This window comes from Petromyzon marinus, chromosome 23, assembly GCF_048934315.1.
Source record: "Petromyzon marinus isolate PM22_M1 ecotype Great Lakes invasive population chromosome 23, UKy_Petmar_22M1.pri1.0, whole genome shotgun sequence".
Classification (NCBI taxonomy): Eukaryota; Metazoa; Chordata; class Hyperoartia; order Petromyzontiformes; family Petromyzontidae; genus Petromyzon; species Petromyzon marinus.
The window spans coordinates 13,537,501-13,565,000 of NC_133689.1; the positions used below are offsets into that span (position 1 = coordinate 13,537,501).

The 27,500-nt window shown below is 45.3% G+C and overlaps 54 non-coding genes and 7 pseudogenes across 54 annotated transcripts; all 61 read right to left on the reverse strand.

Annotated features, from left to right (window-relative positions):
- Positions 1-96: 96 nt before the first annotated feature.
- LOC142925896 (5S ribosomal RNA) lies at positions 97-215 on the reverse strand. The gene has a single exon (XR_012942819.1). It is a non-coding gene; the product is annotated as a 5S ribosomal RNA (ribosomal RNA).
- A 252-nt stretch (positions 216-467) lies between these two features.
- LOC142928312 (5S ribosomal RNA) lies at positions 468-586 on the reverse strand (annotated as a pseudogene).
- Positions 587-1,018: 432 nt separating this feature from the next.
- LOC142926640 (5S ribosomal RNA) lies at positions 1,019-1,137 on the reverse strand. The gene has a single exon (XR_012943564.1). It is a non-coding gene; the product is annotated as a 5S ribosomal RNA (ribosomal RNA).
- A 428-nt stretch (positions 1,138-1,565) lies between these two features.
- LOC142928697 (5S ribosomal RNA) lies at positions 1,566-1,684 on the reverse strand. The gene has a single exon (XR_012945008.1). It is a non-coding gene; the product is annotated as a 5S ribosomal RNA (ribosomal RNA).
- A 252-nt stretch (positions 1,685-1,936) lies between these two features.
- On the reverse strand, positions 1,937-2,055 carry LOC142926985 (5S ribosomal RNA). The gene has a single exon (XR_012943909.1). It is a non-coding gene; the product is annotated as a 5S ribosomal RNA (ribosomal RNA).
- Positions 2,056-2,487: 432 nt separating this feature from the next.
- LOC142927553 (5S ribosomal RNA) lies at positions 2,488-2,606 on the reverse strand. The gene has a single exon (XR_012944477.1). It is a non-coding gene; the product is annotated as a 5S ribosomal RNA (ribosomal RNA).
- Positions 2,607-2,858: 252 nt separating this feature from the next.
- LOC142925819 (5S ribosomal RNA) lies at positions 2,859-2,977 on the reverse strand. The gene has a single exon (XR_012942742.1). It is a non-coding gene; the product is annotated as a 5S ribosomal RNA (ribosomal RNA).
- Positions 2,978-3,229: 252 nt separating this feature from the next.
- LOC142926986 (5S ribosomal RNA) lies at positions 3,230-3,348 on the reverse strand. Its single transcript, XR_012943910.1, has one exon. It is a non-coding gene; the product is annotated as a 5S ribosomal RNA (ribosomal RNA).
- A 432-nt stretch (positions 3,349-3,780) lies between these two features.
- On the reverse strand, positions 3,781-3,899 carry LOC142926641 (5S ribosomal RNA). The gene has a single exon (XR_012943565.1). It is a non-coding gene; the product is annotated as a 5S ribosomal RNA (ribosomal RNA).
- Positions 3,900-4,331: 432 nt separating this feature from the next.
- Positions 4,332-4,450, reverse strand: LOC142928698 (5S ribosomal RNA). Its single transcript, XR_012945009.1, has one exon. It is a non-coding gene; the product is annotated as a 5S ribosomal RNA (ribosomal RNA).
- Positions 4,451-4,703: 253 nt separating this feature from the next.
- LOC142926682 (5S ribosomal RNA) lies at positions 4,704-4,822 on the reverse strand. Its single transcript, XR_012943606.1, has one exon. It is a non-coding gene; the product is annotated as a 5S ribosomal RNA (ribosomal RNA).
- Positions 4,823-5,074: 252 nt separating this feature from the next.
- LOC142926642 (5S ribosomal RNA) lies at positions 5,075-5,193 on the reverse strand. The gene has a single exon (XR_012943566.1). It is a non-coding gene; the product is annotated as a 5S ribosomal RNA (ribosomal RNA).
- A 428-nt stretch (positions 5,194-5,621) lies between these two features.
- Positions 5,622-5,740, reverse strand: LOC142928676 (5S ribosomal RNA). Its single transcript, XR_012944987.1, has one exon. It is a non-coding gene; the product is annotated as a 5S ribosomal RNA (ribosomal RNA).
- A 252-nt stretch (positions 5,741-5,992) lies between these two features.
- Positions 5,993-6,111, reverse strand: LOC142928701 (5S ribosomal RNA). The gene has a single exon (XR_012945011.1). It is a non-coding gene; the product is annotated as a 5S ribosomal RNA (ribosomal RNA).
- Positions 6,112-6,363: 252 nt separating this feature from the next.
- On the reverse strand, positions 6,364-6,482 carry LOC142926643 (5S ribosomal RNA). Its single transcript, XR_012943567.1, has one exon. It is a non-coding gene; the product is annotated as a 5S ribosomal RNA (ribosomal RNA).
- A 427-nt stretch (positions 6,483-6,909) lies between these two features.
- On the reverse strand, positions 6,910-7,028 carry LOC142928702 (5S ribosomal RNA). The gene has a single exon (XR_012945012.1). It is a non-coding gene; the product is annotated as a 5S ribosomal RNA (ribosomal RNA).
- A 252-nt stretch (positions 7,029-7,280) lies between these two features.
- LOC142927326 (5S ribosomal RNA) lies at positions 7,281-7,399 on the reverse strand. Its single transcript, XR_012944251.1, has one exon. It is a non-coding gene; the product is annotated as a 5S ribosomal RNA (ribosomal RNA).
- Positions 7,400-7,830: 431 nt separating this feature from the next.
- LOC142928005 (5S ribosomal RNA) lies at positions 7,831-7,949 on the reverse strand (annotated as a pseudogene).
- A 252-nt stretch (positions 7,950-8,201) lies between these two features.
- On the reverse strand, positions 8,202-8,320 carry LOC142928563 (5S ribosomal RNA; annotated as a pseudogene).
- Positions 8,321-8,751: 431 nt separating this feature from the next.
- Positions 8,752-8,870, reverse strand: LOC142928228 (5S ribosomal RNA; annotated as a pseudogene).
- Positions 8,871-9,122: 252 nt separating this feature from the next.
- LOC142927219 (5S ribosomal RNA) lies at positions 9,123-9,241 on the reverse strand. The gene has a single exon (XR_012944144.1). It is a non-coding gene; the product is annotated as a 5S ribosomal RNA (ribosomal RNA).
- A 427-nt stretch (positions 9,242-9,668) lies between these two features.
- On the reverse strand, positions 9,669-9,787 carry LOC142927308 (5S ribosomal RNA). Its single transcript, XR_012944233.1, has one exon. It is a non-coding gene; the product is annotated as a 5S ribosomal RNA (ribosomal RNA).
- Positions 9,788-10,039: 252 nt separating this feature from the next.
- LOC142927328 (5S ribosomal RNA) lies at positions 10,040-10,158 on the reverse strand. Its single transcript, XR_012944253.1, has one exon. It is a non-coding gene; the product is annotated as a 5S ribosomal RNA (ribosomal RNA).
- A 431-nt stretch (positions 10,159-10,589) lies between these two features.
- Positions 10,590-10,708, reverse strand: LOC142928007 (5S ribosomal RNA; annotated as a pseudogene).
- A 252-nt stretch (positions 10,709-10,960) lies between these two features.
- Positions 10,961-11,079, reverse strand: LOC142926798 (5S ribosomal RNA). Its single transcript, XR_012943722.1, has one exon. It is a non-coding gene; the product is annotated as a 5S ribosomal RNA (ribosomal RNA).
- A 252-nt stretch (positions 11,080-11,331) lies between these two features.
- On the reverse strand, positions 11,332-11,450 carry LOC142927220 (5S ribosomal RNA). The gene has a single exon (XR_012944145.1). It is a non-coding gene; the product is annotated as a 5S ribosomal RNA (ribosomal RNA).
- A 427-nt stretch (positions 11,451-11,877) lies between these two features.
- On the reverse strand, positions 11,878-11,996 carry LOC142928842 (5S ribosomal RNA). Its single transcript, XR_012945153.1, has one exon. It is a non-coding gene; the product is annotated as a 5S ribosomal RNA (ribosomal RNA).
- A 253-nt stretch (positions 11,997-12,249) lies between these two features.
- Positions 12,250-12,368, reverse strand: LOC142927763 (5S ribosomal RNA). Its single transcript, XR_012944687.1, has one exon. It is a non-coding gene; the product is annotated as a 5S ribosomal RNA (ribosomal RNA).
- Positions 12,369-12,795: 427 nt separating this feature from the next.
- On the reverse strand, positions 12,796-12,914 carry LOC142927492 (5S ribosomal RNA). The gene has a single exon (XR_012944416.1). It is a non-coding gene; the product is annotated as a 5S ribosomal RNA (ribosomal RNA).
- Positions 12,915-13,345: 431 nt separating this feature from the next.
- Positions 13,346-13,464, reverse strand: LOC142928703 (5S ribosomal RNA). The gene has a single exon (XR_012945013.1). It is a non-coding gene; the product is annotated as a 5S ribosomal RNA (ribosomal RNA).
- Positions 13,465-13,716: 252 nt separating this feature from the next.
- On the reverse strand, positions 13,717-13,835 carry LOC142928704 (5S ribosomal RNA). Its single transcript, XR_012945014.1, has one exon. It is a non-coding gene; the product is annotated as a 5S ribosomal RNA (ribosomal RNA).
- Positions 13,836-14,087: 252 nt separating this feature from the next.
- LOC142926644 (5S ribosomal RNA) lies at positions 14,088-14,206 on the reverse strand. Its single transcript, XR_012943568.1, has one exon. It is a non-coding gene; the product is annotated as a 5S ribosomal RNA (ribosomal RNA).
- Positions 14,207-14,633: 427 nt separating this feature from the next.
- Positions 14,634-14,752, reverse strand: LOC142928705 (5S ribosomal RNA). Its single transcript, XR_012945015.1, has one exon. It is a non-coding gene; the product is annotated as a 5S ribosomal RNA (ribosomal RNA).
- A 431-nt stretch (positions 14,753-15,183) lies between these two features.
- On the reverse strand, positions 15,184-15,302 carry LOC142928706 (5S ribosomal RNA). The gene has a single exon (XR_012945016.1). It is a non-coding gene; the product is annotated as a 5S ribosomal RNA (ribosomal RNA).
- A 252-nt stretch (positions 15,303-15,554) lies between these two features.
- Positions 15,555-15,673, reverse strand: LOC142926770 (5S ribosomal RNA). The gene has a single exon (XR_012943694.1). It is a non-coding gene; the product is annotated as a 5S ribosomal RNA (ribosomal RNA).
- A 252-nt stretch (positions 15,674-15,925) lies between these two features.
- LOC142926645 (5S ribosomal RNA) lies at positions 15,926-16,044 on the reverse strand. The gene has a single exon (XR_012943569.1). It is a non-coding gene; the product is annotated as a 5S ribosomal RNA (ribosomal RNA).
- A 427-nt stretch (positions 16,045-16,471) lies between these two features.
- LOC142928707 (5S ribosomal RNA) lies at positions 16,472-16,590 on the reverse strand. Its single transcript, XR_012945017.1, has one exon. It is a non-coding gene; the product is annotated as a 5S ribosomal RNA (ribosomal RNA).
- Positions 16,591-16,842: 252 nt separating this feature from the next.
- LOC142925864 (5S ribosomal RNA) lies at positions 16,843-16,961 on the reverse strand. Its single transcript, XR_012942787.1, has one exon. It is a non-coding gene; the product is annotated as a 5S ribosomal RNA (ribosomal RNA).
- Positions 16,962-17,213: 252 nt separating this feature from the next.
- On the reverse strand, positions 17,214-17,332 carry LOC142927943 (5S ribosomal RNA). Its single transcript, XR_012944867.1, has one exon. It is a non-coding gene; the product is annotated as a 5S ribosomal RNA (ribosomal RNA).
- A 431-nt stretch (positions 17,333-17,763) lies between these two features.
- Positions 17,764-17,882, reverse strand: LOC142928708 (5S ribosomal RNA). The gene has a single exon (XR_012945018.1). It is a non-coding gene; the product is annotated as a 5S ribosomal RNA (ribosomal RNA).
- Positions 17,883-18,134: 252 nt separating this feature from the next.
- LOC142927944 (5S ribosomal RNA) lies at positions 18,135-18,253 on the reverse strand. The gene has a single exon (XR_012944868.1). It is a non-coding gene; the product is annotated as a 5S ribosomal RNA (ribosomal RNA).
- A 431-nt stretch (positions 18,254-18,684) lies between these two features.
- LOC142925865 (5S ribosomal RNA) lies at positions 18,685-18,803 on the reverse strand. Its single transcript, XR_012942788.1, has one exon. It is a non-coding gene; the product is annotated as a 5S ribosomal RNA (ribosomal RNA).
- Positions 18,804-19,054: 251 nt separating this feature from the next.
- On the reverse strand, positions 19,055-19,173 carry LOC142927945 (5S ribosomal RNA). The gene has a single exon (XR_012944869.1). It is a non-coding gene; the product is annotated as a 5S ribosomal RNA (ribosomal RNA).
- Positions 19,174-19,604: 431 nt separating this feature from the next.
- Positions 19,605-19,723, reverse strand: LOC142928709 (5S ribosomal RNA). The gene has a single exon (XR_012945019.1). It is a non-coding gene; the product is annotated as a 5S ribosomal RNA (ribosomal RNA).
- A 427-nt stretch (positions 19,724-20,150) lies between these two features.
- Positions 20,151-20,269, reverse strand: LOC142928710 (5S ribosomal RNA). The gene has a single exon (XR_012945020.1). It is a non-coding gene; the product is annotated as a 5S ribosomal RNA (ribosomal RNA).
- A 252-nt stretch (positions 20,270-20,521) lies between these two features.
- LOC142928712 (5S ribosomal RNA) lies at positions 20,522-20,640 on the reverse strand. Its single transcript, XR_012945022.1, has one exon. It is a non-coding gene; the product is annotated as a 5S ribosomal RNA (ribosomal RNA).
- Positions 20,641-20,892: 252 nt separating this feature from the next.
- On the reverse strand, positions 20,893-21,011 carry LOC142928004 (5S ribosomal RNA; annotated as a pseudogene).
- A 431-nt stretch (positions 21,012-21,442) lies between these two features.
- LOC142928713 (5S ribosomal RNA) lies at positions 21,443-21,561 on the reverse strand. Its single transcript, XR_012945023.1, has one exon. It is a non-coding gene; the product is annotated as a 5S ribosomal RNA (ribosomal RNA).
- Positions 21,562-21,988: 427 nt separating this feature from the next.
- Positions 21,989-22,107, reverse strand: LOC142928714 (5S ribosomal RNA). Its single transcript, XR_012945024.1, has one exon. It is a non-coding gene; the product is annotated as a 5S ribosomal RNA (ribosomal RNA).
- Positions 22,108-22,359: 252 nt separating this feature from the next.
- Positions 22,360-22,478, reverse strand: LOC142928715 (5S ribosomal RNA). The gene has a single exon (XR_012945025.1). It is a non-coding gene; the product is annotated as a 5S ribosomal RNA (ribosomal RNA).
- A 252-nt stretch (positions 22,479-22,730) lies between these two features.
- Positions 22,731-22,849, reverse strand: LOC142927946 (5S ribosomal RNA). Its single transcript, XR_012944870.1, has one exon. It is a non-coding gene; the product is annotated as a 5S ribosomal RNA (ribosomal RNA).
- A 431-nt stretch (positions 22,850-23,280) lies between these two features.
- On the reverse strand, positions 23,281-23,399 carry LOC142928717 (5S ribosomal RNA). The gene has a single exon (XR_012945026.1). It is a non-coding gene; the product is annotated as a 5S ribosomal RNA (ribosomal RNA).
- A 252-nt stretch (positions 23,400-23,651) lies between these two features.
- Positions 23,652-23,770, reverse strand: LOC142928718 (5S ribosomal RNA). The gene has a single exon (XR_012945027.1). It is a non-coding gene; the product is annotated as a 5S ribosomal RNA (ribosomal RNA).
- Positions 23,771-24,197: 427 nt separating this feature from the next.
- On the reverse strand, positions 24,198-24,316 carry LOC142928719 (5S ribosomal RNA). The gene has a single exon (XR_012945028.1). It is a non-coding gene; the product is annotated as a 5S ribosomal RNA (ribosomal RNA).
- A 252-nt stretch (positions 24,317-24,568) lies between these two features.
- On the reverse strand, positions 24,569-24,687 carry LOC142928720 (5S ribosomal RNA). The gene has a single exon (XR_012945029.1). It is a non-coding gene; the product is annotated as a 5S ribosomal RNA (ribosomal RNA).
- A 252-nt stretch (positions 24,688-24,939) lies between these two features.
- On the reverse strand, positions 24,940-25,058 carry LOC142927493 (5S ribosomal RNA). The gene has a single exon (XR_012944417.1). It is a non-coding gene; the product is annotated as a 5S ribosomal RNA (ribosomal RNA).
- A 431-nt stretch (positions 25,059-25,489) lies between these two features.
- LOC142928721 (5S ribosomal RNA) lies at positions 25,490-25,608 on the reverse strand. Its single transcript, XR_012945031.1, has one exon. It is a non-coding gene; the product is annotated as a 5S ribosomal RNA (ribosomal RNA).
- Positions 25,609-25,860: 252 nt separating this feature from the next.
- On the reverse strand, positions 25,861-25,979 carry LOC142928082 (5S ribosomal RNA; annotated as a pseudogene).
- A 252-nt stretch (positions 25,980-26,231) lies between these two features.
- LOC142927494 (5S ribosomal RNA) lies at positions 26,232-26,350 on the reverse strand. Its single transcript, XR_012944418.1, has one exon. It is a non-coding gene; the product is annotated as a 5S ribosomal RNA (ribosomal RNA).
- A 431-nt stretch (positions 26,351-26,781) lies between these two features.
- Positions 26,782-26,900, reverse strand: LOC142928722 (5S ribosomal RNA). Its single transcript, XR_012945032.1, has one exon. It is a non-coding gene; the product is annotated as a 5S ribosomal RNA (ribosomal RNA).
- A 252-nt stretch (positions 26,901-27,152) lies between these two features.
- LOC142927808 (5S ribosomal RNA) lies at positions 27,153-27,271 on the reverse strand. The gene has a single exon (XR_012944732.1). It is a non-coding gene; the product is annotated as a 5S ribosomal RNA (ribosomal RNA).
- Positions 27,272-27,500: the final 229 nt, after the last annotated feature.

Sequence of the window (27,500 nt, forward strand, 5' to 3'; positions counted from 1 at the left end):
CCAATGCAGTACACCATATCGACGTGAAATTGGCAGGTGCACTCACTGGATGTGTCGAAGTGTAAAATGCGACCCATCCAGATACAACAATGCAAAAGCCTACAACACCTGGTATTCCCAGGCAGTCTCCCATCCAAGTACTAACCAGGCTCGACCATGCTTAGCTTCCGAGATCAGACGAGATCGGGCACATTCAGGGTGATATGGTCGTAGGCTGTGCTTGCAGAGACCTGTCGAACACTCATATGTATAAAACAATCAACATTCAACTATACTCCTGGAGGTCATCGCTCGTGAAAACGTTTATTCTGAGCTCCTGGTTTAGCCCCGAAAAGGTGGCATCAAACAGTATTTTACAAAAAATATTGATCCCAATGCAGTACACCATATCGACGTGAAATTGGCAGGTGCACTAACTGGATGAGTCGAAGTGTAAAAAGCGACCAATCCAGATACAACAATGCAAAAGCCTACAACACAAGGTATTCCCAGGCAGTCTCCCATCCAAGTACTAACGAGGCTCGATTCTGCTTAACTTCCGAGATCAGACGAGATCGGGTGCATTCAGGGTGAGATGGTCGTAGGCCATGCTTGGAAAGACCTGTCGCACATTCAGATGTATTAAACAATCAACATTCAACTATACTTCTGGAGGTCATCGCTCAAAAAACCTTTATACTGGTAGAAACGAAGTTGTAAACTGAGTGTACCAGCCTGCAATAGATGAATGAGTCCGTCCGTCCGTCCGTCCCCTTTCAATACTTTAACGAAGTGAAATCTCGTGCTGTTGGGTGTATAAAATCAGTAATAGACAGCGCAGAGACTTGTCCTACCAGCCCACTCTGCAGGGACCTGTTTCTGAGCTCCTGGTTGAGCCCCGAAAGAGTGGCATCAAACATTATTTTACAAGAAAATATTCATCCCAATGCAGTACACCATATCGACGTGAAATTGACAGGTGCACTCACTGCATGAGTCGAAGTGTAAAAAGCGTGCCATCCAGATCCAAATATACAAAAGCCTACAACACCTGGTATTCCCAGGCAGTCTCCCATGCAAGTACTAACCAGACTCGACCGTGCTTAGCTTCCGAGATCAGATGAGATCGGGCGCATTCAGGGTGATATGGTCGTAGGCAATGCTTGGAAAGACCTGTCGCACATTCAGTTGTATTAAACAATCAACATTCAACTATACTTCTGGAGGTCATCGCTCAAAAAACCTTTATACTGGTAGAAACGAAGTTGTAAACTGAGTGTACCAGCCTGCAATAGATTAATGTGTCCGTCCGTCCGTCCCCTTTCAATACTTTAACGAAGTGAAATCTCGTGCTGTTGGGTGTATAAAATCAGTAATAGACAGCGCAGAGACTTGTCCTACGAGCCCACTCTGCAGGGACCTGTTTCTGAGCTCCTGGTTGAGCCCCGAAAGAGTGGCATCAAACATTTCGATTGCAAAAAATATTGATCCCAATGCAGTACACCATATCGACGTGAAATTGGCAGGTGCACTCACTGGATGAGTCGAAGTGTAAAAAGCGACCCATCCATATACAACAATGCAAAAGCCTACAACACCTGGTATTCCCAGGCAGTCTCCCATCCAAGTACTAACCAGGCTCGACCATGCTTAGCTTCCGAGATCAGACGAGATCGGGCGCATTCAGGGTGATATGGTCGTAGGCCGCGCTTGCAGAGACCTGTCGAACACTCATATGTATAAAACAATCAACATTCAACTATACTCCTGGAGGTTATCGCTCGTGAAAACGTTTATTCTGAGCTCCTGGTTTATCCCCGAAAGAGTGGCATCAAACAGTATTTTACAAAAAATATTGATCCCAATGCAGTACACCATATCGACGTGAAATTGGCAGGTGCACTAACTGGATGAGTCGAAGTGTAAAAAGCGACCAATCCAGATACAACAATGCAAAAGCCTACAACACCTGGTATTCCCAGGCAGTCTCCCATCCAAGTACTAACCAGGCTCGATTCTGCTTAACTTCCGAGATCAGACGAGATCGGGCGCATTCAGGGTGAGATGGTCGTAGGCCATGCTTGGAAAGACCTGTCGCACATTCAGATGTATTAAACAATCAACATTCAACTATACTTCTGGAGGTCATCGCTCAAAAAACCTTTATACTGGTAGAAACGAAGTTGTAAACTGAGTGTACCAGCCTGCAATAGATGAATGTGTCCGTCCGTCCGTCCGTCCCCTTTCAATACTTTAACGAAGTGAAATCTCGTGCTGTTGGGTGTATAAAATCAGTAATAGACAGCGCAGAGACTTGTCCTACGAGCCCACTCTGCAGGGACCTGTTTCTGAGCTCCTGGTTGAGCCCCGAAAGAGTGGCATCAAACATTTCGATTACAAAAAATATTGATCCCAATGCAGTACACCATATCGACGTGAAATTGGCAGGTGCACTCACTGGATGAGTCGAAGTGTAAAAAGCGACCCATCCATATACAACAATGCAAAAGCCTACAACACCTGGTATTCCCAGGCAGTCTCCCATCCAAGTAATAACCAGGCTCGACCATGCTTAGTTTCCGAGATCAGACGAGATCGGGCGCATTCAGGGTGATATGGTCGTAGGCCGTGCTTGCAGAGACCTGTCGAACACTCATATGTATAAAACAATCAACATTCAACTATACTCCTGGAGGTCATCGCTCGTGAAAACGTTTATTCTGAGCTCCTGGTTTTGCCCCGAAAGGGTGGCATCAAACAGTATTTTACAAAAAATATTGATCCCAATGCAGTACACCATATCGACGTGAAATTGGCAGGTGCACTAACTGGATGAGTCGAAGTGTAAAAAGCGACCCATCTATATACAACAATGCAAAAGCCTACAACACCTGGTATTCCCAGGCAGTCTCCCATCCAAGTACTAACCAGGCTCGACCATGTTTAGCTTCCGAGATCAGACGAGATCGGGCGCATTCAGGGTGATATGGTCGTAGGCCGTGCTTGCAGAGACCTGTCGAACACTCATATGTATAAAACAATCAACATTCAACTATACTCCTGGAGGTCATCGCTCGTGAAAACGTTTATTTTGAGCTCCTGGTTTAGCCCCGAAAGAGTGGCATCAAACAGTATTTTACAAAAAATATTGATCCCAATGCAGTACACCATATCGACGTGAAATTGGCAGGTGCACTAACTGGATGAGTCGAAGTGTAAAAAGCGACCAATCCAGATAAAACAATGCAAAAGCCTACAACACCTGGTATTCCCAGGCAGTCTCCCATCCAAGTACTAACCAGGCTCGATTCTGCTTAACTTCCGAGATCAGACGAGATCGGGCGCATTCAGGGTGAGATGGTCGTAGGCCATGCTTGGAAAGACCTGTCGCACATTCAGATGTATTAAACAATCAACATTCAACTATACTTCTGGAGGTCATCGCTCAAAAAACCTTTATACTGGTAGAAACGAAGTTGTAAACTGAGTGTACCAGCCTGCAATAGATGAATGTGTCCGTCCGTCCGTCCGTCCCCTTTCAATACTTTAACGAAGTGAAATCTCGTGCTGTTGGGTGTATAAAATCAGTAATAGACAGCGCAGAGACTTGTCCTACCAGCCCACTCTGCAGGGACCTGTTTCTGAGCTCCTGGTTGAGCCCCGAAAGAGTGGCATCAAACATTATTTTACAAGAAAATATTCACCCCAATGCAGTACACCATTTCGACGTGAAATTGACAGGTGCACTCACTGCATGAGTCGAAGTGTAAAAAGCGTGCCATCCAGATCCAAATATACAAAAGCCTACAACACCTGGTATTCCCAGGCAGTCTCCCATGCAAGTACTAACCAGACTCGACCGTGCTTAGCTTCCGAGATCAGATGAGATCGGGCGCATTCAGGGTGATATGGTCGTAGGCAATGCTTGGAAAGACCTGTCGCACATTCAGATGTATTACACAATCAACATTCAACTATACTTCTGGAGGTCATCGCTCAAAAAACCTTTATACTGGTAGAAACGAAGTTGTAAACTGAGTGTACCAGCCTGCAATAGATTAATGTGTCCGTCCGTCCGTCCGTCCCCTTTCAATACTTTAACGAAGTGAAATCTCGTGCTGTTGGGTGTATAAAATCAGTAATAGACAGCGCAGAGACTTGTCCTACGAGCCCACTCTGCAGGGACCTGTTTCTGAGCTCCTGGTTGAGCCCCGAAAGAGTGGCATCAAACATTTCGATTACAAAAAATATTGATCCCAATGCAGTACACCATATCGACGTGAAATTGGCAGGTGCACTCACTGGATGAGTCGAAGTGTAAAAAGCGACCCATCCATATACAACAATGCAAAAGCCTACAACACCTGGTATTCCCAGGCAGTCTCCCATCCAAGTACTAACCAGGCTCGACCATGCTTAGCTTCCGAGATCAGACGAGATCGGGCGCATTCAGGGTGATATGGTCGTAGGCCGTGGTTGCAGAGACCTGTCGAACACTCATATGTATAAAACAATAAACATTCAACTATACTCCTGGAGGTCATCGCTCGTGAAAACGTTTATTCTGAGCTCCTGGTTTAGCCCCGAAAGAGTGGCATCAAACAGTATTTTACAAAAAAATATTGATCTCAATGCAGTACACCATATCGACGTGAAATTGGCAGGTGCACTAAGTGGATGAGTCGAAGTGTAAAAAGCGACCCATCCAGATACAACAATGCAAAAGCCTACAACACCTGGTATTCCCAGGCAGTCTCCCATCCAAGTACTAACCAGGCTCGACCATGCTTCGCTTCCGAGATCAGACGAGATCGGGCGCATTCAGGGTGATTTGGTCGTAGGCCGTGCTTGCAGAGACCTGTCGAACACTCATATGTATAAAACAATCAACATTCAACTATACTTCTCGAGGTCATCGCTCATAAAATCTTTAATCTGAGCTCCTGGTTGAGCCCCGAAAGAGTGGCATCAAACATTATTTTACAAGAAAATATTCATCCCAATGCAGTACACCATATCGACGTGAAATTGACAGGTGCACTCACTGCATGAGTCGAAGTGTAAAAAGCGTGCCATCCAGATCAAAATATGCAAAAGCCTACAACACCTGGTATTCCCAGGCAGTCTCCCATGCAAGTACTAACCAGACTCGACCGTGCTTAGCTTCCGAGATCAGATGAGATCGGGCGCATTCAGGGTGATATGGTCGTAGGCCATGCTTGGAAAGACCTGTCGCACATTCAGATGTATTAAACAATCAACATTCAACTATACTTCTGGAGGTCATCGCTCAAAAAACCTTTATACTGGTAGAAACGAAGTTGTAAACTGAGTGTACCAGCCTGCAATAGATTAATGTGTCCGTCCGTCCGTCCCCTTTCAATACTTTAACGAAGTGAAATCTCGTGCTGTTGGGTGTATAAAATCAGTAATAGAGAGCGCAGAGACTTGTCCTACGAGCCCACTCTGCAGGGACCTGTTTCTGAGCTCCTGGTTGAGCCCCGAAAGAGTGGCATCAAACATTTCGATTGCAAAAAATATTGATCCCAATGCAGTACACCATATCCACGTGAAATTGGCAGGTGCACTCACTGGATGAGTCGAAGTGTAAAAAGCGACCCATCCATATACAACAATGCAAAAGCCTACAACACCTGGTATTCCCAGGCAGTCTCCCATCCAAGTACTAACCAGGCTCGACCATGCTTAGCTTCCGAGATCAGACGAGATCGGGCGCATTCAAGGTGATATGGTCGTAGGCCGTGCTTGCAGAGACCTGTCGAACACTCATATGTATAAAACAATAAACATTCAACTATACTCCTGGAGGTCATCGCTCGTGAAAACGTTTATTCTGAGCTCCTGGTTTAGCCCCGAAAGAGTGGCATCAAACAGTATTTTACAAAAAATATTGATCCCAATGCAGTACACCATATCGACGTGAAATTGGCAGGTGCACTAACTGGATGAGTCGAAGTGTAAAAAGCGACCCATCCAGATACAACAATGCAAAAGCCTACAACACCTGGTATTCCCAGGCAGTCTCCCATCCAAGTACTAACCAGGCTCGACCATGCTTAGCTTCCGAGATCAGACGAGATCGGGCGCATTCAGGGTGATATGGTCGTAGGCCGTGCTTGCAGAGACCTGTCGAACACTCATATGTATAAAACAATCAACATTCAAATATACTCCTGGAGGTCATCGCTCGTGAAAACGTTTATTCTGAGCTCCTGGTTTAGCCCCGAAAGAGTGGCATCATACATTATATTACAAAAAATATTGATCCCAATGCAGTACACCATATCGACGTGAAATTGACGGGTGCACTCACTGCATGAGTCGAAGTGTAAAAAGTGTGCCATCCAGATCCAAATATACAAAAGCCTACAACACCTGGTATTCCCAGGCAGTCTCCCATGCAAGTACTAACCAGACTCGACCGTGCTTAGCTTCCGAGATCAGATGAGATCGGGCGCATTCAGGGTGATATGGTCGTAGGCCATGCTTGGAAAGGCCTGTCGCACATTCAGATGTATTAAACAATCAACATTCAACTATACTTCTGGAGGTAATCGCTCAAAAAACATGTATACTGGTAGAAACGAAGTTGTAAACTGAGTGTACCAGCCTGCAATAGATTAATGTGTCCGTCCGTCCATCCCCTTTCAATACTTTAACGAAGTGAAATCTCGTGCTGTTGGGTGTATAAAATCAGTATTAGACATCGCAGAGACTTGTCCTACCAGCCCACTCTGCAGGGACCTGTTTCTGAGCTCCTAGTTGAGCCCCGAAAGAGTGGCATCAAACATTATATTAAAACAAATATTGATCCCAATGCAGTACACCATATCGACGTGAAATTGGCAGGTGCACTAACTGGATGAGTCGAAGTGTAAAAAGCGACCCATCCAGATACAACAATGCAAAAGCCTACAACACCTGGTATTCCCAGGCAGTCTCCCATCCAAGTACTAACCAGGCTCGACCATGCTTAGCTTCCGAGATCAGACGAGATCGGGCGCATTCAGGGTGATATGGTCGTAGGCCATGCTTGGAAAGACCTGTCGCACATTCAGATGTATAAAACAATCAACATTCAACTATACTTCTCGAGGTCATCGCTCATAAAACCTTTAATCTGAGCTCCTGGTTGCGCCCCGAAAGAGTGGCATCAAACATTATTTTACAAGAAAATATTCATCCCAATGCAGTACACCATATCGACGTGAAATTGACAGGTGCACTCACTGCATGAGTCGAAGTGTAAAAAGCGTGCCATCCAAATCCAAATATACAAAAGCATACAACACCTGGTATTCCCAGGCAGTCTCCCATGCAAGTACTAACCAGACTCGACCGTGCTTAGCTTCCGAGATCAGATGAGATCGGGCGCATTCAGGGTGATATGGTCGTAGGCCATGCTTGGAAAGACCTGTCGCACATTCAGATGTTTTAAACATTCAACATTCAACTATACTTCTGGAGGTCATCGCTCAAAAAACCTTTATACTGGTAGAAACGAAGGTGTAAACTGAGTGTACCAGCCTGCAATAGATTAATGTGTCCGTCCGTCCGTCCGTCCCCTTTCAATACTTTAACGAAGTGAAATCTTGTGCTGTTGGGTGTATAAAATCAGTAATAGACAGCGCAGAGACTTGTCCTACCAGCCCACTCTGCAGGGATCTGTTTCTGAGCTCCTGGTTGAGCCCCGAAAGAGTGGCATCAAACATTATATTACAAAAAATATTGATCCCAATGCAGTACACCATATCGACGTGAAATTGGCAGGTGCACTCACTGGATGAGTCGAAGTGTAAAAAGCGACCCATCCAGATACAACAATGCAAAAGCCTACAACACCTGGTATTCCAAGCCAGTCTCCCATCCAAGTACTAACCAGGCTCGACCATGCTTAGCTTCTGAGATCAGACGAGATCGGGCACATTCAGGGTGATATGGTCGTAGGCCGTGCTTGCAGAGACCTGTCGAACACTCATATGTATAAAACAATCAACATTCAACTATACTCCTGGAGGTCATCGCTCGTGAAAACGTTTATTCCGAGCTCCGGGTTTAGCCCCGAAAGAGTGGCATCAAACAGTATTTTACAAAAAATATTGATCCCAATGCAGTACACCATATCGACGTGAAATTGGCAGGTGCACGAACTGGATAAGTCGAAGTGTAAAAAGCGACCCATCCAGATACAACAATGCAAAAGCCTACAACACCTGGTATTCCCAGGCAGTCTCCCATCCAAGTACTAACCATGCTCGACTCTTCTTAGCTTCCGAGATTAGACGAGATTGGGCGCATTCAGGGTGAGATGGTCGTAGGCCATGCTTGGAAAGACCTGTCGCACATTCAGATGTATTAAGCAATCAACATTCAACTATACTTCTGGAGGTCATCGCTCAAAAAACCTTTATACTGGTAGAAACGAAGTTGTAAACTGAGTGTACCAGCCTGCAATAGATGAATGTGTCCGTCCGTCCGTCCGTCCCCTTTCAATACTTTAACGAAGTGAAATCTCGTGCTGTTGGGTGTATAAAATCAGTAATAGACAGCGCAGAGACTTGTCCTACCAGCCCACTCTGCAGGGACCTGTTTCTGAGGTCCTGGTTGAGCCCCGAAAGAGTGGCATCAAACATTATATTACAAAAAATATTGATCCCAATGCAGTACACCATATCGACGTGAAATTAGCAGGTGCACTCACTGGATGAGTCGAAGTGTAAAAAGCGACCCATCCAGATACAACAATGCAAAAGCCTAAAACACCTGGTATTCCCAGGCAGTCTCCCATCCAAGTATTAACCAGGCTCGACTCTGCTTAGCTTCCGAGATCATACGAGATCGGGCGCATTCAGGGTGAGATGGTCGTAGGCCATGCTTGGAAAGACCTGTCGCATATTCAGATGTATAAAACAATCAACATTCAACTATACTTCTCGAGGTCATCGCTCATAAAACCTTTAATCTGAGCTCCTGGTTGAGCCCCGAAAGAGTGGCATCAAACATTATTTTACAAGAAAATATTCATCCCAATGCAGTACACCATATCGACGTGAAATTGACAGGTGCACTCACAGCATGAGTCGAAGTGTAAAAAGCGTGCCATCCAGATCCAAATATACAAAAGCCTACAACACCTGGTATTCCCAGGCAGTCTCCCATGCAAGTACTAACCAGACTCGACCGTGCTTAGCTTCCGAGATCAGATGAGATCGGGCGAATTCAGGGTGATATGGTCGTAGGCCATGCTTGGAAAGACCTGTCGCACATTCAGATGTATTAAACAATCAACATTCAACTATACTTCTGGAGGTCATCGCTCAAAAAACCTTTATACTGGTAGAAACGAAGTTGTAAACTGAGTGTACCAGCCTGCAATAGATTAATGTGTCCGTCCGTCCGTCCCCTTTCAATACTTTAACGAAGTGAAATCTCGTGCTGTTGGGTGTATAAAATCAGTAATAGACAGCGCAGAGACTTGTCCTACCAGCCCACTCTGCAGGGATCTGTTCCTGAGCTCCTGGTTGAGCCCCGAAAGAGTGGCATCAAACATTATATTACAAAAAATATTGATCCCAATGCAGTACACCATATCGACGTGAAATTGGCAGGTGCACTAACTGGATGAGTCGAAGTGTTAAAAGCGACCTATCCAGATACAACAATGCAAAAGCCTACAACACCTGGTATTCCCAGGCAGTCTCCCATCCAAATACTAACCAGGCTCGAGCATGCTTAGCTTCCGAGATCAGACGAGATCGGGCGCATTCAGGGTGATATGGTCGTAGGCCATGCTTGGAAAGACCTGTCGCACATTCAGATGTATAAAACAATCAACATTCAACTATACTTCTCGAGGTCATCGCTCATAAAACCTTTAATCTGAGCTCCTGGTTGCGCCCCGAAAGAGTGGCATCAAACATTATTTTACAAGAAAATATTCATCCCAATGCAGTACACCATATCGACGTGAAATTGACAGGTGCACTCACTGCATGAGTCGAAGTGTAAAAAGCGTGCCATCCAAATCCAAATATACAAAAGCATACAACACCTGGTATTCCCAGGCAGTCTCCCATGCAAGTACTAACCAGACTCGACCGTGCTTAGCTTCCGAGATCAGATGAGATCGGGCGCATTCAGGGTGATATGGTCGTAGGCCATGCTTGGAAAGACCTGTCGCACATTCAGATGTTTTAAACATTCAACATTCAACTATACTTCTGGAGGTCATCGCTCAAAAAACCTTTATACTGGTAGAAACGAAGTTGTAAACTGAGTGTACCAGCCTGCAATAGATTAATGTGTCCGTCCGTCCGTCCGTCCCCTTTCAATACTTTAACGAAGTGAAATCTTGTGCTGTTGGGTGTATAAAATCAGTAATAGACAGCGCAGAGACTTGTCCTACCAGCCCACTCTGCAGGGATCTGTTTCTGAGCTCCTGGTTGAGCCCCGAAAGAGTGGCATCAAACATTATATTACAAAAAATATTGATCCCAATGCAGTACACCATATCGACGTGAAATTGGCAGGTGCACTCACTGGATGAGTCGAAGTGTAAAAAGCGACCCATCCAGATACAACAATGCAAAAGCCTACAACACCTGGTATTCCAAGCCAGTCTCCCATCCAAGTACTAACCAGGCTCGACCATGCTTAGCTTCTGAGATCAGACGAGATCGGGCACATTCAGGGTGATATGGTCGTAGGCCGTGCTTGCAGAGACCTGTCGAACACTCATATGTATAAAACAATCAACATTCAACTATACTCCTGGAGGTCATCGCTCGTGAAAACTTTTATTCCGAGCTCCGGGTTTAGCCCCGAAAGAGTGGCATCAAACAGTATTTTACAAAAAATATTGATCCCAATGCAGTACACCATATCGACGTGAAATTGGCAGGTGCACTCACTGGATGAGTCGAAGTGTAAAAAGCGACCCATCCAGATACAATAATGCAAAAGCCTACAACACCTGGTATTCCCAGGCAGTCTCCCATCCAAGTACTAACCAGGCTCGACCATGCTTAGCTTCCGAGATCATACGAGATCGGGCGCATTCAGGGTGAGATGGTCGTAGGCCATGCTTGGAAAGACCTGTCGCATATTCATATGTATAAAACAATCAACATTCAACTATACTTCTCGAGGTCATCGCTCATAAAACCTTTAATCTGAGCTCCTGGTTGAGCCCCGAAAGAGTGGCATCAAACATTATTTTACAAGAAAATATTCATCCCAATGCAGTACACCATATCGACGTGAAATTGACAGGTGCACTCACAGCATGAGTCGAAGTGTAAAAAGCGTGCCATCCAGATCCAAATATACAAAAGCCTACAACACCTGGTATTCCCAGGCAGTCTCCCATGCAAGTACTAACCAGACTCGACCGTGCTTAGCTTCCGAGATCAGATGAGATCGGGCGAATTCAGGGTGATATGGTCGTAGGCCATGCTTGGAAAGACCTGTCGCACATTCAGATGTATTAAACAATCAACATTCAACTATACTTCTGGAGGTCATCGCTCAAAAAACCTTTATACTGGTAGAAACGAAGTTGTAAACTGAGTGTACCAGCCTGCAATAGATTAATGTGTCCGTCCGTCCGTCCCCTTTCAATACTTTAACGAAGTGAAATCTCGTGCTGTTGGGTGTATAAAATCAGTAATAGACAGCGCAGAGACTTGTCCTACCAGCCCACTCTGCAGGGATCTGTTCCTGAGCTCCTGGTTGAGCCCCGAAAGAGTGGCATCAAACATTATATTACAAAAAATATTGATCCCAATGCAGTACACCATATCGACGTGAAATTGGCAGGTGCACTAACTGGATGAGTCGAAGTGTAAAAAGCGACCTATCCAGATACAACAATGCAAAAGCCTACAACACCTGGTATTCCCAGGCAGTCTCCCATCCAAGTACTAACCAGGCTCGAGCATGCTTAGCTTCCGAGATCAGACGAGATCGGGCGCATTCATGGTGATATGGTCGTAGGCCGTGCTTGCAGAGACCTGTCGAACACTCATATGTATAAAACAATCAACATTCAACTATACTCCTGGAGGTCATCGCTCGTGAAAACGTTTATTCTGAGCTCCTGGTTTAGCCCCGAAAGAGTGGCATCAAACAGTATTTTGCAAAAAATTATTGATCCCAATGCAGTACACCATATCGACGTGAAATTGGCAGGTGCACTAACTGGATCAGTCGAAGTGTAAAAAGCGACCCATCCAGATACAACAATGCAAAAGCCTACAACACCTGGTATTCCCAGGCAGTCTCCCATCCAAGTACTCACCAGGCTCGACTCTGCTTAGCTTCCGAGATCAAACGAGATCGCGCGCATTCAGGGTGAGATGGTCGTAGGCCATGCTTGGAAAGACCTGTCGCACATTCAGCTGTATTAAACAATCAACATTCAACTATACTTCTGGAGGTCATCGCTCAAAAAACCTTTATACTGGTAGAAAGGAAGTTGTAAACTGAGTGTACCAGCCTGCAATAGATTAATGTGTCCGTCCGTCCGTCCCCTTTCAATACTTTAACGAAGTGAAATCTCGTGCTGTTGGGTGTATAAAATCAGTAATAGACAGCGCAGAGACTTGTCCTACCAGCCCACTCTGCAGGGACCTGTTTCTGAGCTCCTGGTTGAGCCCCGAAAGAGTGGCATCAAACATTATATTACAAAAAATATTGATCCCAATGCAGTACACCATATCGACGTGAAATTGACAGGTGCACTCACTGCATGAGTCGAAGTGTAAAAAGCGTGCCATCCAGATCCAAATATACAAAAGCCTACAACACCTGGTATTCCCAGGCAGTCTCCCATGCAAGTACTAACCAGACTCGACCGTGCTTAGCTTCCGAGATCAGATGAGATCGGGCGCATTCAGTGTGATATGGTCGTAGGCCATGCTTGGAAAGACCTGTCGCACATTCAGATGTATTAAACAATCAACATTCAACTATACTTCTGGAGGTCATCGCTCAAAAAACCTATATACTGGTAGAAACGAAGTTGTAAACTGAGTGTACCAGCCTGCAATAGATTAATGTGTCCGTCCGTCCGTCAGTCCCCTTTCAATACTTTAACGAAGTGAAATCTCGTGCTGTTGGGTGTATAAAATCAGTAATAGACAGCGCAGAGACTTGTCCTACCAGCCCACTCTGCAGGGACCTGTTTCTGGGCTCCGAGTTGAGCCCCGAAAGAGTGGCATCAAACATTATATTAAAAAAAATATTGATCCCAATGCAGTACACCATATCGACGTGAAATTGGCAGGTGCACTCACTGGATGAGTCGAAGTGTAAAAAGCGACCCATCCATATACAACAATGCAAAAGCCTACAACACCTGGTATTCCCAGGCAGTCTCCCATCCAAGTACTAACCAGGCTCGACCATGCTTAGCTTCCGAGATCAGACGAGATCGGGCGCATTCAGGGTGATATGGTCGTAGGCCGTGCTTGCAGAGACCTGTCGAACACTCATATGTATAAAACAATCAACATTTAACTATACTCCTGGAGGTCATCCCTCGTGAAAACGTTTATTCTGAGCTCCTGGTTTAGCCCCGAAAGAGTGGCATCAAACAGTATTTTACAAAAAATATTGATCCCAATGCAGTACACCATATCGACGTGAAATTGGCAGGTGCACTAACTGGATGAGTCGAAGTGTAAAAAGCGACCCATCCAGATACAACAATGCAAAAGCCTACAACACCTGGTATTCCCAGGCAGTCTCCCATCCAAGTACTAACCAGGCTCGACCATGCTTAGCTTCCGAGATCAGACGAGATCGGGCGCATTCAGGGTGATATGGTCGTAGGCCATGCTTGGAAAGACCTGTCGCATATTCAGATGTATAAAACAATCAACATTCAACTATTCTTCTCGAGGTCATCGCTCATAAAACCTTTAATCTGAGCTCCTGGTTGATCCCCGAAAGAGTGGCATCAAACATTATTTTACAAGAAAATATTCATCCCAATGCAGTACACCATATCGACGTGAAATTGACAGGTACACTCACAGCATGAGTCGAAGTGTAAAAAGCGTGCCATCCAGATCCAAATATACAAAAGCCTACAACACCTGGTATTCCCAGGCAGTCTCCCATGCAAGTACTAACCAGACTCGACCGTGCTTAGCTTCCGAGATCAGATGAGATCGGGCGCATTCAGGGTGATATGGTCGTAGGCCATGCTTGGAAAGACCTGTCGCACATTCAGATGTATTAAACAATCAACATTCAACTATACTTCTGGAGGTCATCGCTCAAAAAACCTTTATACTGGTAGAAAGGAAGTTGTAAACTGAGTGTACCAGCCTGCAATAGATTAATGTGTCTGTCCGTCCGTCCCCTTTCAATACTTTAACGAAGTGAAATCTCGTGCTGTTGGGTGTATAAAATCAGTAATAGACAGCGCAGAGACTTGTCCTACCAGCCCACTCTGCAGGGATCTGTTTCTGAGCTCCTGGTTGAGCCCCGAAAGAGTGGCATCAAACATTATATTACAAAAAATATTGATCCCAATGCAGTACACCATATCGACGTGAAATTGGCAGGTGCACTAACTGGATGAGTCGAAGTGTAAAAAGCGACCCATCCAGATACAACAATGCAAAAGCCTACAACACCTGGTATTCCCAGGCAGTCTCCCATCCAAGTACTAACCAGGCTCGACCATGCTTAGCTTCCGAGATCAGACGAGATCGGGCGCATTCAGGGTGATATGGTCGTAGGCCATGCTTGGAAAGACCTGTCGCACATTCAGATGTATTAAACAATCAACATTCAACTATACTTCTGGAGGTCATCGCTCAAAAAACCTTTATACTGGTAGAAACGAAGTTGTAAACTGAGTGTACCAGCCTGCAATAGATTAATGTGTCCGTCCGTCCGTCAGTCCCCTTTCAATACTTTAACGAAGTGAAATCTCGTGCTGTTGGGTGTATAAAATCAGTAATAGACAGCGCAGAGACTTGTCCTACCATCCCACTCTGCAGGGACCTGTTTCTGAGCTCCGAGTTGATCCCCGAAAGAGTGGCATCAAACATTATATTTAAAAAAATATTGATCCCAATGCAGTACACCATATCGACGTGAAATTGGCAGGTGCACTCACTGGATGAGTCGAAGTGTAAAAAGCGACCCATCCATATACAACAATGCAAAAGCCTACAACACCTGGTATTCCCAGGCAGTCTCCCATCCAAGTACTAACCAGGCTCGACCATGCTTAGCTTCCGAGATCAGACGAGATCGGGCGCATTCAGGGTGATATGGTCGTAGGCCGTGCTTGCAGAGACCTGTCGAACACTCATATGTATAAAACAATCAACATTTAACTATACTCCTGGAGGTCATCCCTCGTGAAAACGTTTATTCTGAGCTCCTGGTTTAGCCCCGAAAGAGTGGCATCAAACAGTATTTTACAAAAAATATTGATCCCAATGCAGTACACCATATCGACGTGAAATTGGCAGGTGCACTAACTGGATGAGTCGAAGTGTAAAAAGCGACCCATCCAGATACAACAATGCAAAAGCCTACAACACCTGGTATTCCCAGGCAGTCTCCCATCCAAGTACTAACCAGGCTCGACCATGCTTAGCTTCCGAGATCAGACGAGATTGGGCGCATTCAGGGTGATATGGTCGTAGGCCGTGCTTGGAAAGACCTGTCGCACATTCAGATGTATAAAACAATCAACATTCAACTATTCTTCTCGAGGTCATCGCTCATAAAACCTTTAATCTGAGCTCCTGGTTGATCCCCGAAAGAGTGGCATCAAACATTATTTTACAAGAAAATATTCATCCCAATGCAGTACACCATATCGACGTGAAATTGACAGGTGCACTCACAGCATGAGTCGAAGTGTAAAAAGCGTGCCATCCAGATCCAAATATACAAAAGCCTACAACACCTGGTATTCCCAGGCAGTCTCCCATGCAAGTACTAACCAGACTCGACCGTGCTTAGCTTCCGAGATCAGATGAGATCGGGCGCATTCAGGGTGATATGGTCGTAGGCCATGCTTGGAAAGACCTGTCGCACATTCAGATGTATTAAACAATCAACATTCAACTATACTTCTGGAGGTCATCGCTCAAAAAACCTTTATACTGGTAGAAAGGAAGTTGTAAACTGAGTGTACCAGCCTGCAATAGATTAATGTGTCCGTCCGTCCGTCCCCTTTCAATACTTTAACGAAGTGAAATCTCGTGCTGTTGGGTGTATAAAATCAGTAATAGACAGCGCAGAGACTTGTCCTACCAGCCCACTCTGCAGGGACCTGTTTCTGAGCTCCTGGTTGAGCCCCGAAAGAGTGGCATCAAACATTATATTACAAAAAATATTGATCCCAATGCAGTACACCATATCGACTTGAAATTGGCAGGTGCACTCACTGGATGAGTCGAAGTGTAAAAAGCGACCCATCCAGATACAATAATGCAAAAGCCTACAACACCTGGTATTCCCAGGCAGTCTCCCATCCAAGTACTAACCAGGCTCGACCATGCTTAGCTTCCGAGATCAGACGAGATCGGGCGCATTCAGGGTGATATGGTCGTAGGCCGTGCGTGCAGAGACCTGTCGAACACTCATATCTATAAAACAATCAACATTTAACTATACTCCTGGAGGTCATCGCTCGTGAAAACGTTTATTCTGAGCTCCTGGTTTAGCCCCGAAAGAGTGGCATCAAACAGTATTTTACAAAAAATATTGATCCCAATGCAGTACACCATATCGACATGAAATTGACAGGTGCACTCACTGCATGAGTCGAAGTGTAAAAAGCGACCCATCCAGATCCAAATATACAAAAGCCTACAACACCTGGTATTCCCAGGCAGTCTCCCATCCAAGTACTAACCAGGCTCGACCATGCTTCGCTTCCGAGATCAGACGAGATCGGGCGCATTCAGGGTGATATGGTCGTAGGCCGTGCTTGCAGAGACCTGTCGAACACTCATATGTATAAAACAATCAACATTTAACTATACTCCTGGAGGACATCGCTCGTGAAAACGTTTATTCTGAGCTCCTGGTTGAGCCCCGAAAGAGTGGCATCAAACATTATATTACAAAAAATATTGATCCCAATGCAGTACACCATATCGACGTGAAATTGACAGGTGCACTCACTGCATGAGTCGAAGTGTAAAAAGCGTGCCATCCAGATCCAAATATACAAAAGCCTACAACACCTGGTATTCCCAGGCAGTCTCCCATGCAAGTACTAACCAGACTCGACCGTGCTTAGCTTCCGAGATCAGATGAGATCGGGCGCATTCAGTGTGATATGGTCGAAGGCCATGCTTGGAAAGACCTGTCGCACATTCAGATGTATTAAACAATCAAAATTCAACTATACTTCTGGAGGTCATCGCTCAAAAAACCTTTATACTGGTAGAAACGAAGTTGTAAGCTGAGTGTACCAGCCTGCAATAGATTAATGTGTCCGTCCGTCCGTCCGTCCCCTTTCAATACTTTAACGAAGTGAAATCTCGTGCTGTTGGGTGTATAAAATCAGTAATAGACAGCGCAGAGACTTGTCCTACCAGCCCACTCTGCAGGGACCTGTTTCTGAGCTCCGAGTTGAGCCCCGAAAGAGTGGCATCAAACATTATATTAAAAAAAATATTGATCCCAATGCAGTACACCATATCGACGTGAAATTGGCAGGTGCACTCACTGGATGAGTCGAAGTGTAAAAAGCGACCCATCCAGATACAACAATGCAAAAGCCTACAACACCTGGTATTCCCAGGCAGTCTCCCATCCAAGTACTAACCAGGCTCGACCATGCTTAGCTTCCGAGATCAGACGAGATCGGGCGCATTCAGGGTGATATGGTCGTAGGCCGTGCGTGCAGAGACCTGTCGAACACTCATATCTATAAAACAATCAACATTTAACTATACTCCTGGAGGTCATCGCTCGTGAAAACGTTTATTCTGAGCTCCTGGTTTAGCCCCGAAAGAGTGGCATCAAACAGTATTTTACAAAAAATATTGATCCCAATGCAGTACACCATATCGACATGAAATTGACAGGTGCACTCACTGCATGAGTCGAAGTGTAAAAAGCGTGCCATCCAGATCCAAATATACAAAAGCCTACAACACCTGGTATTCCCAGGCAGTCTCCCATGCAAGTACTAACCAGACTCGACCGTGCTTAGCTTCCGAGATCAGATGAGATCGGGCGCATTCAGTGTGATATGGTCGAAGGCCATGCTTGGAAAGACCTGTCGCACATTCAGATGTATTAAACAATCAAAATTCAACTATACTTCTGGAGGTCATCGCTCAAAAAACCTTTATACTGGTAGAAACGAAGTTGTAAACTGAGTGTACCAGCCTGCAATAGATTAATGTGTCCGTCCGTCCGTCCGTCCCCTTTCAATACTTTAACGAAGTGAAATCTCGTGCTGTTGGGTGTATAAAATCAGTAATAGACAGCGCAGAGACTTGTCCTACCAGCCCACTCTGCAGGGACCTGTTTCTGAGCTCCTGGTTGAGCCCCGAAAGAGTGGCATCAAACATTATATTACAAAAAATATTGATCCCAATGCAGTACACCATATCGACTTGAAATTGGCAGGTGCACTCACTGGATGAGTCGAAGTGTAAAAAGCGACCCATCCAGATACAATAATGCAAAAGCCTACAACACCTGGTATTCCCAGGCAGTCTCCCATCCAAGTACTAACCAGGCTCGACCATGCTTCGCTTCCGAGATCAGACGAGATCGGGCGCATTCAGGGTGATATGGTCGTAGGCCGTGCTTGCAGAGACCTGTCGAACACTCATATGTATAAAACAATCAACATTTAACTATACTCCTGGAGGACATCGCTCGTGAAAACGTTTATTCTGAGCTCCGGTTGAGCCCCGAAAGAGTGGCATCAAACATTATATTACAAAAAATATTGATCCCAATGCAGTACACCATATCGACGTGAAATTGACAGGTGCACTCACTGCATGAGTCGAAGTGTAAAAAGCGTGCCATCCAGATCCAAATATACAAAAGCCTACAACACCTGGTATTCCCAGGCAGTCTCCCATGCAAGTACTAACCAGACTCGACCGTGCTTAGCTTCCGAGATCAGATGAGATCGGGCGCATTCAGTGTGATATGGTCGAAGGCCATGCTTGGAAAGACCTGTCGCACATTCAGATGTATTAAACAATCAAAATTCAACTATACTTCTGGAGGTCATCGCTCAAAAAACCTTTATACTGGTAGAAACGAAGTTGTAAACTGAGTGTACCAGCCTGAAATAGATTAATGTGTCCGTCCGTCCGTCCGTCCCCTTTCAATACTTTAACGAAGTGAAATCTCGTGCTGTTGGGTGTATAAAATCAGTAATAGACAGCGCAGAGACTTGTCCTACCAGCCCACTCTGCAGGGACCTGTTTCTGAGCTCCGAGTTGAGCCCCGAAAGAGTGGCATCAAACATTATATTAAAAAAAATATTGATCCCAATGCAGTACACCATATCGACGTGAAATTGGCAGGTGCACTCACTGGATGAGTCGAAGTGTAAAAAGCGACCCATCCAGATACAACAATGCAAAAGCCTACAACACCTGGTATTCCCAGGCAGTCTCCCATCCAAGTACTAACCAGGCTCGACCATGCTTAGCTTCCGAGATCAGACGAGATCGGGCGCATTCAGGGTGATATGGTCGTAGGCCATGCTTGGAAAGACCTGTCGCACATTCAGATGTATTAAACAATCAACATTCAACTATACTTCTGGAGGTCATCGCTCAAAAAACCTTTATACTGGTAGAAACGAAGTTGTAAACTGAGTGTACCAGCCTGCAATAGATTAATGTGTCCGTCCGTCCGTCCCCTTTCAATACTTTAACGAAGTGAAATCTCGTGCTGTTGGGTGTATAAAATCAGTAATAGACAGCGCAGAGACTTGTCCTACCAGCCCACTCTGCAGGGACCTGTTTCTGAGCTCCTGGTTGAGCCCCGAAAGAGTGGCATCAAACATTATATTACAAAAAATATTGATCCCAATGCAGTACACCATATCGACTTGAAATTGGCAGGTGCACTCACTGGATGAGTCGAAGTGTAAAAAGCGACCCATCCAGATACAATAATGCAAAAGCCTACAACACCTGGTATTCCCAGGCAGTCTCCCATCCAAGTACTAACCAGGCTCGACCATGCTTAGCTTCCGAGATCAGACGAGATCGGGCGCATTCAGGGTGATATGGTCGTAGGCCGTGCGTGCAGAGACCTGTCGAACACTCATATCTATAAAACAATCAACATTTAACTATACTCCTGGAGGTCATCGCTCGTGAAAACGTTTATTCTGAGCTCCTGGTTTAGCCCCGAAAGAGTGGCATCAAACAGTATTTTACAAAAAATATTGATCCCAATGCAGTACACCATATCGACATGAAATTGACAGGTGCACTCACTGCATGAGTCGAAGTGTAAAAAGCGACCCATCCAGATCCAAATATACAAAAGCCTACAACACCTGGTATTCCCAGGCAGTCTCCCATCCAAGTACTAACCAGGCTCGACCATGCTTAGCTTCCGAGATCAGACGAGATCGGGCGCATTCAGGGTGATATGGTCGTAGGCCGTGCTTGCAGAGACCTGTCGAACACTCATATGTATAAAACAATCAACATTTAACTATACTCCTGGAGGACATCGCTCGTGAAAACGTTTATTCTGAGCTCCTGGTTGAGCCCCGAAAGAGTGGCATCAAACATTATATTACAAAAAATATTGATCCCAATGCAGTACACCATATCGACGTGAAATTGACAGGTGCACTCACTGCATGAGTCGAAGTGTAAAAAGCGTGCCATCCAGATCCAAATATACAAAAGCCTACAACACCTGGTATTCCCAGGCAGTCTCCCATGCAAGTACTATCCAGACTCGACCGTGCTTAGCTTCCGAGATCAGATGAGATCGGGCGCATTCAGTGTGATATGGTCGAAGGCCATGCTTGGAAAGACCTGTCGCACATTCAGATGTATTAAACAATCAAAATTCAACTATACTTCTGGAGGTCATCGCTCAAAAAACCTTTATACTGGTAGAAACGAAGTTGTAAACTGAGTGTACCAGCCTGCAATAGATTAATGTGTCCGTCCGTCCGTCCGTCCCCTTTCAATACTTTAACGAAGTGAAATCTCGTGCTGTTGGGTGTATAAAATCAGTAATAGACAGCGCAGAGACTTGTCCTACCAGCCCACTCTGCAGGGACCTGTTTCTGAGCTCCGAGTTGAGCCCCGAAAGAGTGGCATCAAACATTATATTAAAAAAAATATTGATCCCAATGCAGTACACCATATCGACGTGAAATTGGCAGGTGCACTCACTGGATGAGTCGAAGTGTAAAAAGCGACCCATCCAGATACAACAATGCAAAAGCCTACAACACCTGGTATTCCCAGGCAGTCTCCCATCCAAGTACTAACCAGGCTCGACCATGCTTAGCTTCCGAGATCAGACGAGATCGGGCGCATTCAGGGTGATATGGTCGTAGGCCATGCTTGGAAAGACCTGTCGCACATTCAGATGTATTAAACAATCAACATTCAACTATACTTCTGGAGGTCATCGCTCAAAAAACCTTTATACTGGTAGAAACGAAGTTGTAAACTGAGTGTACCAGCCTGCAATAGATTAATGTGTCCGTCCGTCCGTCCCCTTTCAATACTTTAACGAAGTGAAATCTCGTGCTGTTGGGTGTATAAAATCAGTAATAGACAGCGCAGAGACTTGTCCTACCAGCCCACTCTGCAGGGACCTGTTTCTGAGCTCCTGGTTGAGCCCCGAAAGAGTGGCATCAAACATTATATTACAAAAAATATTGATCCCAATGCAGTACACCATATCGACTTGAAATTGGCAGGTGCACTCACTGGATGAGTCGAAGTGTAAAAAGCGACCCATCCAGATACAATAATGCAAAAGCCTACAACACCTGGTATTCCCAGGCAGTCTCCCATCCAAGTACTAACCAGGCTCGACCATGCTTAGCTTCCGAGATCAGACGAGATCGGGCGCATTCAGGGTGATATGGTCGTAGGCCGTGCGTGCAGAGACCTGTCGAACACTCATATCTATAAAACAATCAACATTTAACTATACTCCTGGAGGTCATCGCTCGTGAAAACGTTTATTCTGAGCTCCTGGTTTAGCCCCGAAAGAGTGGCATCAAACAGTATTTTACAAAAAATATTGATCCCAATGCAGTACACCATATCGACATGAAATTGACAGGTGCACTCACTGCATGAGTCGAAGTGTAAAAAGCGACCCATCCAGATGCAAATATACAAAAGCCTACAACACCTGGTATTCCCAGGCAGTCTCCCATCCAAGTACTAACCAGGCTCGACCATGCTTAGCTTCCGAGATCAGACGAGATCGGGCGCATTCAGGGTGATATGGTCGTAGGCCGTGCTTGCAGAGACCTGTCGAACACTCATATGTATAAAACAATCAACATTTAACTATACTCCTGGAGGACATCGCTCGTGAAAACGTTTATTCTGAGCTCCTGGTTGAGCCCCGAAAGAGTGGCATCAAACATTATATTACAAAAAATATTGATCCCAATGCAGTACACCATATCGACGTGAAATTGACAGGTGCACTCACTGCATGAGTCGAAGTGTAAAAAGCGTGCCATCCAGATCCAAATATACAAAAGCCTACAACACCTGGTATTCCCAGGCAGTCTCCCATGCAAGTACTAACCAGACTCGACCGTGCTTAGCTTCCGAGATCAGATGAGATCGGGCGCATTCAGTGTGATATGGTCGAAGGCCATGCTTGGAAAGACCTGTCGCACATTCAGATGTATTAAACAATCAAAATTCAACTATACTTCTGGAGGTCATCGCTCAAAAAACCTTTATACTGGTAGAAACGAAGTTGTAAACTGAGTGTACCAGCCTGCAATAGATTAATGTGTCCGTCCGTCCGTCCGTCCCCTTTCAATACTTTAACGAAGTAAAATCTCGTGCTGTTGGGTGTATAAAATCAGTAATAGACAGCGCAGAGACTTGTCCTACCAGCCCACTCTGCAGGGACATGTTTCTGAGCTCCGAGTTGAGCCCCGAAAGAGTGGCATCAAACATTATATTAAAAAAAATATTGATCCCAATGCAGTACACCATATCGACGTGAAATTGGCAGGTGCACTCACTGGATGAGTCGAAGTGTAAAAAGCGACCCATCCAGATACAACAATGCAAAAGCCTACAACACCTGGTATTCCCAGGCAGTCTCCCATCCAAGTACTAACCAGGCTCGACCATGCTTAGCTTCCGAGATCAGACGAGATCGGGCGCATTCAGGGTGATATGGTCGTAGGCCGTGCTTGCAGAGACCTGTCGAACACTCATATGTATAAAACAATCAACATTCAACTATACTCCTGGAGGACATCGCTCGTGAAAACGTTTATTCTGAGCTCCTGGTTGAGCCCCGAAAGAGTGGCATCAAACATTATATTACAAAAAATATTGATCCCAATGCAGTACACCATATCGACGTGAAATTGACAGGTGCACTCACTGCATGAGTCGAAGTGTAAAAAGCGTGCCATCCAGATCCAAATATACAAAAGCCTACAACACCTGGTATTCCCAGGCAGTCTCCCATCCAAGTACTAACCAGGCTCGACCATGCTTAGCTTCCGAGATCAGACGAGATCGGGCGCATTCAGGGTGATATGGTCGTAGGCCATGCTTGGAAAGACCTGTCGCACATTCAGATGTATTAAACAATCAACATTCAACTATACTTCTGGAGGTCATCGCTCAAAAAACCTTTATACTGGTAGAAACGAAGTTGTAAACTGAGTGTACCAGCCTGCAATAGATTAATGTGTCCGTCCGTCCGTCCCCTTTCAATACTTTAACGAAGTGAAATCTCGTGCTGTTGGGTGTATAAAATCAGTAATAGACAGCGCAGAGACTTGTCCTACCAGCCCACTCTGCAGGGACCTGTTTCTGAGCTCCTGGTTGAGCCCCGAAAGAGTGGCATCAAACATTATATTACAAAAAATATTGATCCCAATGCAGTACACCATATCGACTTGAAATTGGCAGGTGCACTCACTGGATGAGTCGAAGTGTAAAAAGCGACCCATCCAGATACAATAATGCAAAAGCCTACAACACCTGGTATTCCCAGGCAGTCTCCCATCCAAGTACTAACCAGGCTCGACCATGCTTAGCTTCCGAGATCAGACGAGATCGGGCGCATTCAGGGTGATATGGTCGTAGGCCGTGCTTGCAGAGACCTGTCGAACACTCATATCTATAAAACAATCAACATTTAACTATACTCCTGGAGGTCATCGCTCGTGAAAACGTTTATTCTGAGCTCCTGGTTTAGCCCCGAAAGAGTGGCATCAAACAGTATTTTACAAAAAATATTGATCCCAATGCAGTACACCATATCGACATGAAATTGACAGGTGCACTCACTGCATGAGTCGAAGTGTAAAAAGCGACCCATCCAGATCCAAATATACAAAAGCCTACAACACCTGGTATTCCCAGGCAGTCTCCCATCCAAGTACTAACCAGGCTCGACCATGCTTAGCTTCCGAGATCAGACGAGATCGGGCGCATTCAGGGTGATATGGTCGTAGGCCGTGCTTGCAGAGACCTTTCGAACACTCATATGTATAAAACAATCAACATTTAACTATACTCCTGGAGGACATCGCTCGTGAAAACGTTTATTCTGAGCTCCTGGTTGAGCCCCGAAAGAGTGGCATCAAACATTATATTACAAAAAATATTGATCCCAATGCAGTACACCATATCGACGTGAAATTGACAGGTGCACTCACTGCATGAGTCGAAGTGTAAAAAGCGTGCCATCCAGATCCAAATATACAAAAGCCTACAACACCTGGTATTCCCAGGCAGTCTCCCATGCAAGTACTAACCAGACTCGACCGTGCTTAGCTTCCGAGATCAGATGAGATCGGGCGCATTCAGTGTGATATGGTCGTAGGCCATGCTTGGAAAGACCTGTCGCACATTCAGATGTATTAAACAATCAAAATTCAACTATACTTCTGGAGGTCATCGCTCAAAAAACCTTTATACTGGTAGAAACGAAGTTGTAAACTGAGTGTACCAGCCTGCAATAGATTAATGTGTCCGTCCGTCCGTCCGTCCCCTTTCAATACTTTAACGAAGTGAAATCTCGTGCTGTTGGGTGTATAAAATCAGTAATAGACAGCGCAGAGACTTGTCCTACCAGCCCACTCTGCAGGGACCTGTTTCTGAGCTCCGAGTTGAGCCCCGAAAGAGTGGCATCAAACATTATATTAAAAAAAATATTGATCCCAATGCAGTACACCATATCGACGTGAAATTGGCAGGTGCACTCACTGGATGAGTCGAAGTGTAAAAAGCGACCCATCCAGATACAACAATGCAAAAGCCTACAACACCTGGTATTCCCAGGCAGTCTCCCATCCAAGTACTAACCAGGCTCGACCATGCTTAGCTTCCGAGATCAGACGAGATCGGGCGCATTCAGGGTGATATGGTCGTAGGCCGTGCTTGCAGAGACCTGTCGAACACTCATATGTATAAAACAATCAACATTCAACTATACTCCTGGAGGTCATCCCTCGTGAAAACGTTTATTCTGAGCTCCTGGTTTAGCCCCGAAAGAGTGGCATCAAACAGTATTTTATACAAAATATTGATCCCAATGCAGTACACCATATCGACGTGAAATTGGCAGGTGCACTAACTGGATGAGTCGAAGTGTAAAAAGCGACCCATCCAGATCCAAATATACAAAAGCCAACAACACCTGGTATTCCCAGGCAGTCTCCCATGCAAGTACTAACCAGACTCGACCGTGCTTAGCTTCCGAGATCAGATGAGATTGGGCGCATTCAGGGTGATATGGTCGTAGGCCATGCTTGGAAAGACCTGTCGCACATTCAGATGTATAAAACAATCAACATTCAACTATACTTCTCGAGGTCATCGCTCATAAAACCTTTAATCTGAGCTCCTGGTTGATCCCCGAAAGAGTGGCATCAAACATTATTTTACAAGAAAATATTCATCCCAATGCAGTACACCATATCGACGTGAAATTGACAGGTGCACTCACAGCATGAGTCGAAGTGTAAAAAGCGTGCCATCCAGATCCAAATATACAAAAGCCTACAACACCTGGTATTCCCAGGCAGTCTCCCATGCAAGTACTAACCAGACTCGACCGTGCTTAGCTTCCGAGATCAGATGAGATCGGGCGCATTCAGTGTGATATGGTCGTAGGCCATGCTTGCAAAGACCTGTCGCACATTCAGATGTATTAAACAATCAAAATTCAACTATACTTCTGGAGGTCATCGCTCAAAAAACCTTTATACTGGTAGAAACGAAGTTGTAAACTGAGTGTACCAGCCTGCAATAGATTAATGTGTCCGTCCGTCTGTCCGTCCCCTTTCAATACTTTAACGAAGTGAAATCTCGTGCTGTTGGGTGTATAAAATCAGTAATAGACAGCGCAGAGACTTGTCCTACCAGCCCACTCTGCAGGGACCTGTTTCTGAGCTCCGAGTTGAGCCCCGAAAGAGTGGCATCAAACATTATATTAAAAAAAATATTGATCCCAATGCAGTACACCATATCGACGTGAAATTGGCAGGTGCACTCACTGGATGAGTCGAAGTGTAAAAAGCGACCCATCCAGATACAACAATGCAAAAGCCTACAACACCTGGTATTCCCAGGCAGTCTCCCATCCAAGTACTAACCAGGCTCGACCATGCTTAGCTTCCGAGATCAGACGAGATCGGGCGCATTCAGGGTGATATGGTCGTAGGCCGTGCTTGCAGAGACCTGTCGAACACTCATATGTATAAAACAATCAACATTCAACTATACTCCTGGAGGTCATCCCTCGTGAAAACGTTTATTCTGAGCTCCTGGTTTAGCCCCGAAAGAGTGGCATCAAACAGTATTTTATACAAAATATTGATCCCAATGCAGTACACCATATCGACGTGAAATTGGCAGGTGCACTAACTGGATGAGTCGAAGTGTAAAAAGCGACCCATCCAGATCCAAATATACAAAAGCCTACAACACCTGGTATTCCCATGCAGTCTCCCATGCAAGTACTAACCAGACTCGACCGTGCTTAGCTTCCGAGATCAGATGAGATTGGGCGCATTCAGGGTGATATGGTCGTAGGCCATGCTTGGAAAGACCTGTCGCACATTCAGATGTATAAAACAATCAACATTCAACTATACTTCTCGAGGTCATCGCTCATAAAACCTTTAATCTGAGCTCCTGGTTGATCCCCGAAAGAGTGGCATCAAACATTATTTTACAAGAAAATATTCATCCCAATGCAGTACACCATATCGACGTGAAATTGACAGGTGCACTCACTGCATGAGTCGAAGTGTAAAAAGCGTG